The 14,839-nt window shown below is 39.7% G+C and overlaps 1 long non-coding RNA gene across 1 annotated transcript in view; it reads left to right on the top strand.

The window, feature by feature from the left end:
* Nucleotides 1–4,491: 4,491 nt before the first annotated feature.
* LOC115573959 (uncharacterized) overlaps nt 4,492–14,839 on the top strand; it is a 101,182-nt gene continuing 90,834 nt past the window's right edge. Inside the window, exon 1 of the long non-coding RNA XR_003982388.1 lies at nt 4,492–4,918. This is a non-coding gene — a long non-coding RNA (uncharacterized LOC115573959). The remainder of the gene's footprint in view (nt 4,919–14,839) is intronic.

The following is a 14,839-nucleotide window of genomic DNA, read 5'->3' as shown; positions in this document are numbered from 1 at the left end:
GTATTATATGTTTTGACTAATAATGCCGATGCATTCATTTGTGTGTTGCTGGTTCAATGTGAAGCTAATTTCACCAGTTTTATATGCCGGTAGATAGTTATTGATTATATCTTATGCTACTTAAAAATGTAATTACTTAAATCATGTAAAACAATGAATACTTAACTTGTGTTTTATAATTTTTGCGAATAACTACATTGTTTAACTAAATGTATACATTCCACAACACGTATTTAGAGTCGTCTTCAAACTGCTCTCCTTTTGATTTTTTCCACACGACCCATTACCCGTCCTACGATCCCTATCATCTCTGTACTTATTATACTTTACAGTTGTGTGCTGATGGACTCCAGTTAAGTAAATGCGTCACAGTGGGAGCTGCCACATCCTCGCAGTGAGCGTGCCAGAAACTTAAAAATGAATGACTCCAGCAATCACTTGAGGTTTCACAGGCAGTTTCTCCCTCCCGCCGCGCTGCCAGGACTTAACACACCGGGGAGATGAAAATCTAATTTTTGCAAATGGGATTAGGGCACATACAATAACAAAAAGAGGAATGAATGGACTTACTGTATTAAACAAAAGATGTACCTGATAGTCCCTGTGTGGTTTCTGCTCGACATATTTCTATAAATGGTGGACGGTTTGGAGACGCCTTAAACGCACATCCATTTAGCTCTGCAGGAGGATTATTGTGAGCCAAGCTACTGTTTAAAGATGTCAGAATAAAGGTCTCTATTTTGAGACAGTGGTGCCCACAAACGGGTGAAATATTTTGAGGGAATATAGTTTTCGCTGGCATACTAAATGCAACGTGCATATATCGATAGCTAACCACAAGACTTTAATTTGTGCTTCCAATATCTCTCAATCAACTTTATTTTTACATGAACGGACTCATATATCGTGTGGCTGGCTGGAGTGCTGAAATGCAGAAATATCTCTTGCATCCTTGAAATCCCTCTAAGCTTTTTGAATCAGAGCGAAAAACCAAAGGAATTAAAATTTGCTAAAATATGTTGTGTTTTCTTCAGATACAATGTGCTGCATGAATGCCAAGTCTAAACCTTAAAGGGACAGTTCACCCCAAAAAATAAGTACATATATATATATATATATATATATATATATATATATATGTACATATGTATGTTAGGGTTGTCAAATTTAACGCGTTAATAACTCGTTAACACAACATCCTCTTAACGCCGCAAATTTTTTTAACGCGCGATTAACGCTTTGTATTAAAAAAAAAAAAAGAAACGTGCATAATTTGATTTACGGCCGTCGATGGCACCTGTAGTCTTGATCCTGAGGGTGGCAGAAGAATAAGAAAGGGAATCAGAAGAAGAAGAAGAGGCAGGGTTGGCGTTCGAGAAAAACACGGTGGACTGAAAAGCGAAAGCGAAAGGAAAAGGAGAAAGGACTTACGAACGGCAAATTCACTTTCAAAGCACTGCCAGATGGTTCGGTCGATAGGACAAAAGTTATCTGCACGTACTATCGACATGAAATGAGTTACCATTGAAGTACGTTGAGTCTCAAATATCATTTGCAAGCCAAACACATGGCAGATGCAGAAAGCCCCCCTAACTTGGAGTTAAACCTTGTGTGTCTGTGTTATATTGAGTTGAGAGGGGGATACTCCATATGCCTCCTCTGTTTAAGATGAAGGGCAAAGGGTGCTATGGGTTGCCAGTTCTCACCACAGTTTCCTCTCTTAAGTACCTCTGATGCTGCAATAACAACAACGTGCCAGAAACAAGACGATACTAAAGGAAGGGATAAAAAGACACTTTCAACTTGTCCAGGACCCAAACATCACATGCCTGAATCTCAACAGCATTTTAGGACTGCATCACATGAATGTGTTGCATTGTAAGTGACAAGCCCAATCTCTCGGATAACTAGACGGATCGGCCCTGCCTAAACCACAGGTATGATTTACAGAGGAGGGTTGGTCGCCTGCGTAAAATTAATAATAGGAAATGCGAGGGTAGTCCGGCGACTTGTCCAAGATATACTTTCCCTGGCTCTCCAGACCCCTGGAAAACCTGGGTGGCCCCGCAACCGGGCTTCCTCTGGTTTCTGATGTTAATGTCATTGCTTTTGCTGGTATGACAGGAGCTTCACCACAAGCGTGGTTTGGGTCAGACAAAAGGGACAAGCTGTGATAGCAGGATGCAGACCAAAGAAAAAGAAGAAGAAGATATTCACTCTGCTGTTTATTGGAGGTATTTTCGTCCCATGGTGGAGTTTGCTGCCACAGAGAGGGAAGGAATGAAGAGGAGGATGAAATTTTTCAAATCCAATTGTTTTCAAGTACTTCACTTTTCCAGAAATCAGAAACCACACGGTGTATTATGGTTAGTGGATGTTTTGAATTACTTCAACTACTTAATGGTTCCTCCTTACCCAGCCCACAGAATTGTTTCATAGTGGTTTTAAAACTTTGCTTAAGTCATTGAGTTGGATGTTGAGTAATCTGCTTTCCAAACCTACCCTTCACACTAAGGTACGAAAGTTGTTCGCCTTATTCCAAGGACACACTGTTGAAGTAACATAGTGGCATAGTTACACACACACACACACACACACACACACACACACACACACACACACACACACACATACATACACACACTTTTCCTCTTTGAGGTCCCCTTTGCAGAATATCCAGTCTTATGTGATTGATCAACTCACACACGCCTGACTCAATACTGCTGACAACAACAGAGCAGCTGTAAATGTATTCTTACATGCCAAACTACGCATTAATTATGCAAATATGTGACATGGTGACGTAGTGTGATGTCACAAAGTCACACAGTTAAAGACAGGGCCACTGCCGAGGCGTTTCAGGAGCGGTGTTTTCTGTGGGAGAGGGGAGCTTCTATTGGTGCAGATATCAGCCTTTTTAAATTCCAAGACCATTAACCTGCATAAGAGCAAATGTATATATAAAAAAAACAGAAAGTAAAAGAGCATAATAAGTCTATGAAGTCTAAGAATTTTCTGAAGGGAGGCATTACATTTTCATTGAAATTGAAATGAAAATGTGGATAGTGTGCAAAAGTGTCATAAATAAACTGAAATGAGGCTCTGAATGTTTTGCTCTCCTTACCATAGTGCAGTGTGTCCTTAAAATCCTGACTGTCAAAATAAGTGAGAACAGCCCTGCTGGTACTGGTTTCAGTGTTAACCCCTCTCAAGTTGGCACCATTTTGAAGAATCCCCTGTTTTCTGAAATAACAGAGGATCTAAGGCCCATTACTCTATATACAGAGTATTGTAAGGAGGTAAGTGGGGGCGGGTGGAACATTTTGTAAATCTTGTGTCACCAAAACCGCCGCAAGCAGGATGAATGCATTTACTTCGCCAACAGGATATCCCCTCAGACTTTGCTCGCTGTGTCGGTGATGAGGATAACAGAGGGGGCATTATTTTTGCTCAACAGCTCGGGAAGGTGATAAAGGGCTCCCAGATCCTCTCACAGGGGTGCAGCAGCTCACAAACATCCATTTACATTGACGCAACATTTCATCTCCCTGACTATAAGGGGGGGGGGGGGGGGGGGGGGGGTCTCTAGAATTAACCCCTGAAACAGGGCCATGGCCAACCTGACTCAGGTCAGGAGGAAAAGCTTTCTGAACACAAAGCTGCCATGACACATCCCCTATAAAAATGTCTTCATCATAACATCATTTGGCAGAGATGCAGTTGGAGAGTTTTGAATAGTACTGAATATTAAATGGGTCTGTATTTTTCTATTTGCACTGGTGTTCTTGGCACCCTGTGGTCATATTTTTTATTCTGTTCACAGAGAATAAAGCGTAGTGCTTATAAATAGATATTTATAGAGTGTACAATACAACTCGATAACTTTCAGTGACAATAAAGCTTAGGCTTTATGGTGTATATTTATAGTAAATGGCGTTACCTGTTGTGATTTGTGTTTTATATAAATCCTACATTTCAAGTATTTTTTCCCCCCACAACTTTATTGAACTCACAATTAATTCAACTTTATTGTAGTACCGGTAATATGCTAAAGCTAATTTTGCAATCCTAAATTAGTGTAGGTTATAATTCTATAACCACATATTATGTGATAGCCTGTGGCATTGGTTTATTCATATTGGCTACTTGTCCCTGTACAAATAAACACTAGCCTAAATTAATCAATACAATTAGTTCATACAGTTCAATAAGTCAGATTGAAATAAATGGATAATTAAATGGTGTCAAAATGTTTATGTGTATGTAACTTATGAAGTGGCAATGCATACATTTATTTAGGGAAATGCTTATTTCTAAAAAAATAAAAATTACAGTTTTTTATTGTTTTTGCAAAACAATGACATTAACACATATCTTGCAGCAAGCTATTTGAAATCCGTCTAAAGTTGACAATTTTAAAAGATAAAGAAAGTTAGCCTGCTAAAATATTGTTAGCCTAGTAGCCTACTGACTAACTGGGAGGCAGGGAGAGCAGAGCTAGCAATGCGTCTGTGAGAGCCTGCTATCAAACAGGACAACTCCTGTGCTGCGGGGAAAATAATATTGTGAATGACTTATCACACTGAGATAAACATCAGTATTTATTACAGACTGAGTTTCAATTTATGTAGTTTCAGAGTCAAGGTGCTTGGCTCAGCTAGGGCTAACAACAAACTAGCGCCGTTTCAGTCTCTTTTGGGGGTGGTAAGCTAGCTGCTGTGCTAAACGTTAAGCTAGCGCGTTCCTGTGGGTATCCATGGCAATGGACGGATAGCAAGAAGACGTTATATCAAGATGGAGGATACAGCTTACGCACTGGGTGACTGTTGGACATCTAGCAACATGAAGGACAGGATGTTACTGCACCTTTACCCAGTTGTCAGCCTTGAGGGACAATGATAAAGTTAACCTCTGCAAGGTGAGTAAGTTAGCTACACTACTGTCTAATGACAGTCATGAAACTCAGCCATCATTGTTTAGACCATAAGTAGTTTTTTTATAGTTTAATTTTCATATAAGACTTTATTTTTGAGGTGTGGGGTTGTATGTTGTTGAGTTTATCAGGGCAGTAAGAGTGAAGCCATACATACTGTGTAACCCAGACAATGAGAGGGATTTTATGTTTCAGTTCATTAAATCAGTAGTGACAACATTAGGTCTCAAGCAATTAAGATACATGTTGGGTCGATAAATACACTGACACTGTTGTTCGTAAGGTCAATAGGAGCAGGAACTGAGCCTCTTTCTGTTCTGTCAGTATGGACTGTGAAAGTCTGAACATTTTCAAACTGTCTCAGTACCAATGACAACAAGACAGACTCTATTGTCTCTTGTGCTTGGTGATTAAAATGAATGATTCCTGTTATGACTAGCAGGCCCATTTTACTTCCCTTTTGTCCGCTAACAAGTGCTTTCATTGTGAGGAGCAGTTCTCACTCTCGATTAGTGTTGGATGCATATAGATGTAGATTACGCAGACTTCCCAGTGTTTCTTTCTTTTTTGCTTATGGTCAATATTATATGCTATGTCACTTAGAAAAGGCCTCTGCTTAGTTCAGGTTTAATTGGTTAATTTGTTGGTAGAATACTAGTATATAAAGCATGATATTTTGTGTTTTTGAAGTGAAAACAATGTGGCAACGATGAGTTTGTTTCTTTACTTTTTTAATTTGTTTTTTAATACACTATGAAAAAAAACATAGCCATGTATGAACGTTTTATGACACACCTTTTATCATGAGACATAGCAAGTTTCCATATTCGAACCAGCAACCTTCCGATCACTAGTCAACCAGTTCTACCCATTGAGTAGCAGATGTATGCTATGTGAACAAACCAACAGAGCGTTGTAGCCAACTGGATGGCTATATGCTGATTGGACATTTTGCTTCACATGGCTCTTTCTTGTGACATATTTTTGAAGAATGCAACATGAACTCTAGTATATAGGAGCTTTTTAATGGTGCAAATGTCCATTTAGAATATTTAAAGTATGGTTATTGTCTGGCGGCATAGCAATTTAGATCTTGGATCATGACTGCAGTTAAATAGGGCCTTGATCATGATATTATCCTTTGGCCAGATCAACCACCTATACTTTTAAGCATTATGCTGATTACTCATTGCCTCCACTGGTATTCTATCTATCAGTCCACATGTCTCCGCTGTGTGTCTATCATACTTTGGTTCCACAGTGCAAAGAACTGTGTAACTGTTCAGGCACAATAACTCACACTGGATCTCTCCAGTGAACATTTAGACTCATGTACATTTTCAAGTGTAGAAACTTCAGCACTGATTTACTAAAAGTTCAATAATGAGGCCTTTCCATCATTGCCTTAACTCACATGACTTGTTGAAGGGAGCTGCTCTCAATTATAGTGAAGGTGGTAGAACATAACGCTTCCTTTATAGCTCTGAAATCATTTCACAGGCTCTGGAAGCGCTGGCATAATTTTAGAAAAGCTTGGGTCTGAGGTAGCCCATTAAAAATACTCATAAACATTAATTTTGCCAGTGGGATGTGAGATTGTGTTACCTTCTTGGCAGAATTGTGTATGAAATATGTGGTTTTGCATTGGCCAAAATAGTTCCCAGCCCTCGCTTCCTTTGAAAAGTGTGTAATCGAGACTGTGACTGTTTGTCAACTCAGTCTGAAGAAATTGGACGTAACCCAGTCGCCATGCGCCTTGTCATGAGGGTGATGGCGGTCCTGTCAACATAAAACCCTGAAAATCTGTGGGAGGTGACCAAGCCAGAGAAATGTGCTGACCGATTAGTGCAGCACATTTCATATATACTAAAGCCAAAAGATAAATAAAAGTCAAGTGATGAAGGGCGGAATGTTACTGAGACGTCTCCAGTACAATGACCTGTTTGAATATGGTTTTCAACCATTATTGTTTTAGGTTTTGGCTTTTGAGAACTTTCTCAACTTGTGAAAGTTATTTATTCCTGTGTTTGATGAAACTTGTGCAATCTTATGTTGTACTGAAATAAATTAATTTCAGTCCCTTTACTGGCTGTTCCAACACATTCAGAATCATTACGGCTTTTGCAGCTCGCTGCATCAGAACATACAACCTCTAGTTGTCAGGGTCAGGGGCAGCCCTAACATTCATAATAAAAATATTCGTATTCTGCGTATCCAACTCTGAGAGTGGTGTGTGCATCTTAAAACTGCCATGTGAAAGCAATATTATTGGAGATTGTAACAAACTAATAAGGCAGTGCAGATGGATAAATGTTTATGATTTTGTTTTTTTGTAATGTTTATGTATTGAAAAGATGCAGCTTTTGCTTTGTAGACTGTTGTAGTCTGATTATTGGGAGCACTTTCTGAATAAAAGGGGAATTTAAATGATGAAACAGTAGCCACGTGCAGTAATATAGATCATTGAGGATGCTGTGTACACTAAGATGCATCAAGATGCTTTGAGAATCATTTTGCATTCAAATTGTTGACAGCTGACTCATAATTGAAGCGTGAGGTCAGTAAAGACTCATACCCCTATAAATAATAGCAAGCACTGATCAGATTGTGGCAGCGGTGTAATTGATAAAAGTCAACTTACAGAGATGACTCTTAAATACACATATTAATTTGATTATGTGAAAAACATTATTTTATCTGCCACTAGCGTAAAAAGATAAGTAGATAAATAGGTCAGTGTCTTGCTACAGATTGGTCAGGACAAACAGGCAAGCAAAATGACCCTCTGCTCCTGTAAGGTGGTCTAAGTGAAGAATAGTTTTAGGTCCAGTTTGTAGGATTTAGTGACATCTAGTGGTTTGGTTGCAGTCTTTCATCAGCTGAGTACCCCTCATTTTACCCTCCAGTATGGTAGCTGCTAAAAATGAAAAAAAAAAAAAAGGAAAAGCGCTTTCAATACTTGTGTTTTGATTGTCCTTTTTGGGCTACAGTAAACATCATTGAAATAGGTCCCACTCCCTCTTCAGTTATGAAAAGCAGTGAAAATGAAAAGACAATTTATCTTAATTTCAGGAGATTATACATTTACGAAAACATAATTATAATTTTTAATTTCTGTCATTTTAACACCATTAAGTCATCACAACAGTAATGCTACATCGTTAGCTAAATTATACCAATAAACAAACCAGACCATTGTGAAGAAGATTTGCAGCACTTTACATCATAATTTCCGCAGCTCAGACTTTAAAAGAAATGAACTGAACTGCTTCACACAAAACAGAACAGTTTGTCACTACAGTATACACTGAACACATTAAAGGAGATTGACACAAATCGTTGTCAATACATTTATTTATAAAGCTAAGGAAAAAGATGAGACAGATGCATGCAGACCAACACTAGGTAGGGTTCAGCAGGGTAAAGTTGGAACCATCTCTTTGGGTTTATTGGTAATGCAGTCTTGATTTTGACAACTAGCAGCGCCAGCAAGATCTGTTTACTCCAATAACACCAATTATCACGATGAATCTGACATGTTGAAATGTTATGTTTTCAGCATGCCACCGCAATCTTAAAATACACTTCGTAATTTAAATTTCAGGTGCTGACCCACTGTGGAGAGCGGGTCAGAATGATGTGAGGAGTCGGATATATGAGCAGTTCTGTGGTGAAAAGGGGCTTGGCTCCTTGGCACACACAAGGTACACCCAATTGATGCTCAGCCAGCAGCCTGACCTACACCGGGTCAAATTTATGGGTAGATATTTAGCTTGTCTCTGCCACTCTGTAGGGCAGAAAGAATAACATTGTGCTTCTTCGAGCCTGGTGATGTTTCCCCTCGGAGGAACAGGCCTGGCCACACATCAGAGGCCTGCTGAGAGCAAACTGAAAATGTCAAAAACACTCCGTCACTCTCCTTTTCAAAGTTAGCGTGTGGTCTAGCGCCTCATTTTACCATCACAGTTTAGTTTTAAGAGTTTTGAACTTTGTTGCAGCATTACGCACATTACTCATCCCTCCGATCAAACGAGCAAAATTATTTCCATATATTTCCGTAGAATCATCATAACATTTTCATAATTATTACTCTCTCTGTTTAAATTAACTTCAATGGGTTATTTACCTTGATCTTTCTTTGTCAGTATGTGGTTGCCTGTAACACTGGTGATAATAAAACAGGAAACAGTCAAAATGTGTCATCGTCAGAATGAGGAAGTAAAGATGCTGCGGTATCAATATAGTTTTCTGGAGAATTATGAGTTACTAGTCTCCATTTAAATGACCTTAAGAATCATCCTGTTTTATCACCAACACAGGAAGGCACAGAGGAGTTGCACAAACAGTTTAAAATGCTGAGGCACATCATTAATAACCTCTCTGCATGTTATAGATCATTCCTCCAACATTCAACTTTTTTTTAACATAGTATAAAATTACATATAGTATAAAAATGGGGAAGTACCGTTTTTATTTTCCTGTTACATGAACCTTGGAACATGCTACCTTCCAGCTGCTCCAGCAGCTCAACCCCAAAAGGAGTTTCACTTCTCTATGGCTCAAGTTTTCGTTTAAGTTGCAAAATACCTAGTGAGCTCGTTGGTACAATCACTCTCTCCTAAACCACATGGTACTCTGACTGTGGGACTTAAAATCACCGGCCTGAGGGATCTGGCTCACTTACTTGCAAAGACCTTTAGTGTTACTGTACTTACTCTGAACTGCTGTTTATTCTGAGTTTGCACCACATAATTACAATTACCTGTAATACCTAAAGTGGAAATCCTCAATTATATGTAATGCATAAAGTGGAAATCTCTTTTTGCTGAGCACTTACCGTCACTGCTGTTGTGTTTTTCCACTGCACTTCCCAGAGAGAACAATTACTGTGACTGATCTTTCCTGATATTTTCTGCTGATGAAGTTAGTCTTTCATGAAGGGGCGCTTTTTGTTCAGCTGCTCAAATGAACTAACTGGATTAATGACACATTTACTATCCCTCTCCTGTGGCTCTCAGTTCAGTTGAATGGCTTTGTTGTCTCTATCTATGTAGTGCTTTTTAAATGCAATATATATAAGTGTATTTATATATCTATATATATATCTATATATATATATCTATATATATCTATATCTATATATATATATATATATATATATATATATATATATATATATATATATATATATGACACATTGCATTTAAGAATGAGTCAGTACTACCTATTACTCTGTTGTTCCATATATGATAGCTTTCAAAAATTGTGTAGAAATGCGGACGAAATGAACGCAGACTATGGACAGAAGGATGAGTCTGTATCCGTCTATATCCATAAAGCATAAAAGAGCCTTGACAGCATCTGAAGTTCTTCCCACTTCTCCTCTGCATTGTAGGAAACCTTTGGGCGAGGGCGGTGGTTGGAGGTAGTTGGAACAACACTTCATATGAACTTTTAGCTTACTCCCTCAGCCTTGATATCACCATTGCATAGACAAAGCAGGGAGTGCAGAAGCAGAGGACAGAGTCATCCAAACCACCTCAGTTATTACAACAGGGGTTCAAATTATTGTTGTTAAATCCTTCCTTGTAGTATTATAAACTGCTATGCAGTGTCTTCATAGATTCCACCCCAACTGGCCTCCTGGATTGTGTTTCATTGTCTTAAAACTATCTGAAACAACACACCTCCACCAAGGCAGCTGTACTGTTTTCTGTCTCAATACCTGAAAACTTTAATTTCCCGAGCAACAGAAAGAAAAGAAAATAAAAATGGCCTTTGAGTAGTTCCTATCCACAACAGGTCCGGTATCTAAAGCCCCACTTTATGATGTGTAATAAAAATGTGTGCCCACACACTCAAAAGTAACCAAATATTACTTTTAGGCTCTCACAAAACTCTGCTGAGATTGGTTTTCAACATGCTTTTAAATCAATCAGCATATGAAGTTGAGTTTAATTCATTCGTGGTCGCTTGATGCAAGACAGCTGTCTCTCAACAATAGATATTGTGTTGCACAATGCTCTGCATTTGTACTTTGGCAACAGTAAGTAGATTGACAGATAAGTGATTAAATGGAGTGATCGCACACAGAACCTCTATTTGCCTGCGTCTTCTGCCAAGTGCACTGCATTTAAGATGTGTGTATGTGTGTGTGTGTATGTTTGGGGTGGTTAAGGTGTTGGGAACCGCCGGGCTTCTGCAGAGTCCAAGCAGCACATTTGTCAATGTCACAGAGTGTACTAATTTGTAGTACAGCTGTTTCTTTATATGATGTGTTGAAACACTCGATCAGAAAAATTGGGCTGGACCAGCTCGTGTCTCCAGCTCATAATAATGCCCCATTCACATGGTAACCAGCCTGGTCCGGGCCTCCCATGGCAGCAGCGGCCTGTGTGAAGTAGCAGTAAACCTCAGCTGCTCTAATTTGTAAACTAGGAGAAAGAAAATGGCTTGGAGAGTGTGTGTGTGTGTGTGTGTGTGTGTGTGTGTGTGTGTGTGTGTGTGTGTGTGTGTGTGTGTGTGTGTGTGTGTGGCACTGGATATGGCGACGGCAGTGGTGGGCAGGAGACGGGCAGCCCAGCAAGGAGCACCATATGTTCCTGATTGACGATGATTGAATCAAACGCAGTAGCAGAGAGAAGGCGTTTTCCAGCCTGTGAGAAATCTGTGTGCGCTGAGGCATTTGACAGGGGGACAAGGAGATCCCGCTGGAGCTGAAACAGGCAGGACAAATCGATTAGTGATGACCCATTACTCCAAAGAGCGTGCGGAAAGGCTCCTACATTTTCAACTGCACTCTTGCTCTCCTTGAAAGCGCTCTTGACACGGAAATACATAAATCTCACCATGCATGACTTTGTCTCAAGTTTTTATTCTGTAGGAAGAGTCATTTTTATATTGGTGTCATAAAAATATGGCTAAAAAAACAGCGTCTGGGATGCCTTTGAGCAGGCAACAAAATCTGATCCTCCCCTCAGTGTCAAGGCTGCAGAGAGATATGAAAGAGAAATTTGGGTGAAAAAAGTCAACCTTGAAGTTCCCCAAAACGCTGCCCTGTGACATGATGGCCTCTAGTGGTACACCGGCGATTGACACTGACAGCTCAATCATTTCCTTATAGGCGTGTGCTGCCAGGTCCAGCTGGCTTTGACATTAACACCAGGCTCTGACTGACAGAGGCCCTGGCCTTGGGCTGGGCTCCCGGGGCCTCCACAGTACATTCAGCTCTCCTTTTAGCCTGTTGATTTACTGTCCCTGGTGGCTGCTCGTTGATCCATTTCCCCTCTCAGTTTGCTCACAGGGCACCCCGAAAACCGTCCTCCAGCAATATATTTGCTTTATGATTTCCTGAGGAGCCGATGAAGAAAAACAAGCCCCCGCTCACTGCACCTGTTCCAGTTAATGTGCAGCGGGCCCGGTCGGCCTCCTCTGGTCTCGGCGACTGGGGAAAAGCAGAGGGCCGCGGTGTCACAAGCTCCATGTGGATCTTCCATTTCCCCCAACCGGCCCAGTCGGGACAGAGCAGCGTGGGGAACAGAGGGGATAGATGGCGTATTATATGTGTGTCAGTTTAACACACGCAGGTCAAATGGGGCCCACGTAGAGTCTTGCTGCGTGTGCATTATTAACATGTGTGTGGGTGTTTATGTAGCTCTGCGCCCAACGTGGAGCTGACATTAATAAGGGAAAGTGATGGGAACTTTGCTTACATCATTTTGGACGACATACAGATGTGACTGAATGGAAGGTCTTAGCCATCCTCCATTTGCACGATGATGTGACCAGTATGGTATTTACATAATACAAAAAAGGAAGAAAAAAAAACAAACAATAAAATCGCCTGCAAGTGAATTTTATAGTATAAACCCCTGCCTTGCTATCAAAGTTAAAATGACAAGTTACATGGTGTTGTGTTCAGTAGCCCAGAATCTGGGTAGCGGGTGAAGACAGCAGGGTGAAGGCCTGCTGGGTGACATCCATTGAATCGGGGGCAATGTGTCCATTTTACAGCGGAGACAAAGCTCTTATTTAACAACCAGTTCCTGTTTTTTCAGCCATGCATGTTTCCTCAAGTGTGAATGGATGCTTGAGCTCCTTCATGACCCCTCTTTGACCTTTGCCACTGCCTAAACTCATAAGTAGATATACACTGTACTGTAAGGGGTTCCAAAGTAAAAACGTGATATATCTAATACAGCGGGCAGGGTTTTTCTCATTATATCAACTTCTTAAGTGGAAGACCAGGCAGAAATCCCCCCGCCTGAAAATGTGATCCATTTATTTCATGGTCTGATATTTCCATTGATAGAGATGGCTGCTATATATTTTCCAAGTCAGAAAAGAGTGAATGATATTGTCAGTAAATTGCCAGAAAATTCAGACTCATAATTCAAGCAAATTCCTTTTTTATTGTTATACGTCAGTTCCAAGTGTAAACCCACCCTGACGTCACCCATTGGTTTGTGGACTATGGCTCTAAAGACTAGAGTATGGCTCTCGTTATCTTTTTTTTTTTAGCCAGAAGTTACCATATTTGGACAAGAAGGTGGAGGTGGGGACGATACTGATTGGATCTGACTGAGGACAGACAATCTTAAGGTAGCATATCCTGTGTTATCATCTATTTTACTCTAAATGGGACTATAACTTACAAAATGATACATACTGTATTGAAGAAGACTTGAAACTAGAGATTGAGTCCATAAACTCATTAGGAAACTGTTTAATGAGGTGATACATCAAATAGGAATTAGGGTCATTTTTTTCATAAGCTTACATACAATCGAATGTTTTTTTAAACCGAAGGAGTCACCCCCTGCTGGCCATTGGATAGAATTCAGGTTCAAGGCACTTTTGTATTGGCATTCTTCCATAGTGTAGTGTCTTGAATTTTAATCTTTTCTTTTCAGTCGCAATCATCAAAATTTAAAAGCAGGACAGGCAATTCTGCTAGTAATTTTTGCGTGCGTCCCAAAAAAAAACAACAACCTATACTTGAAATTTGACACAGCTAGCTTACTGGTGGCTTGCAGCTGTCAAGACATTCATCCTGAGTACACAAAGACAATCGATGGAATGGTACTAGAGGAAACTCTGACTGCATCGTACATTTTGGGCTTATTTTCTTTTTCAGAGATCTTTATTGATTTGTTTGGGAAGAGAGCGTACTTGGAACAAATTTGAGAGACAAACCTTTGTAACAAACAGAATTTTCCTCCGTTGTTGTGTTTTGTCGAATCACTAAAGGAAGTTTTTTTTATCACATACTACTACAGAAATATGTAATGGAGGCAGGAAAATAAACTTTATTGACTTAAATGTCATCAGTGTATTGAAACAGTAAACTTCTATCAATTTAATAATGATTCATTAGCTCAAGCATCTTTTTCTGCATTATAATGTTTCATATTATTGAACAACAGATACACCGATACCTGTATCGGTGAGTGGCAAAAATTGGCCAACAATATCACCCTACCAATATATTGGGCAGGCTCTACATGTTGGTAAATATTTTTTTAACCCGTCTAACCCTAACCTGCAAAATGCCACCATGAAAAAAGTCTGTTTTTGTAAAATATCTTTTTAAAGAAGAAAAATTGGAAAATTTAAATTGCAGCTGTCAGGGTGTTAAAACCGATGATCTGTTGATCTTTATAAAACCAGATGTGACAGTCTAACAATGGCATAGCTGTCAGTGCTGAAATGTAATATTTTTTTAATCAAGAATCACATCGAATCATGGATTCAGAGAATCAGGAAACCCCCAGTTCTTATTTGGCTTTGGCAATTTTTTTCCCCTTCACAGCCATTATTAGCTGACGGCGAGAAAAATTTGGGTTGACAATTATGAGGCTCATGTCTGGGTAATTGCATTCAGCAGAGTGGGAACAGCCCTCACTT

The sequence above is a fragment of the Sparus aurata genome, chromosome 22, assembly GCF_900880675.1.
Source record: "Sparus aurata chromosome 22, fSpaAur1.1, whole genome shotgun sequence".
In the NCBI taxonomy this organism is placed as follows: domain Eukaryota; kingdom Metazoa; phylum Chordata; class Actinopteri; order Spariformes; family Sparidae; genus Sparus; species Sparus aurata.
The sequence above is the reverse complement of the archived record's forward strand: the minus strand, read 5'-3'. Positions and strand labels throughout refer to the sequence as shown.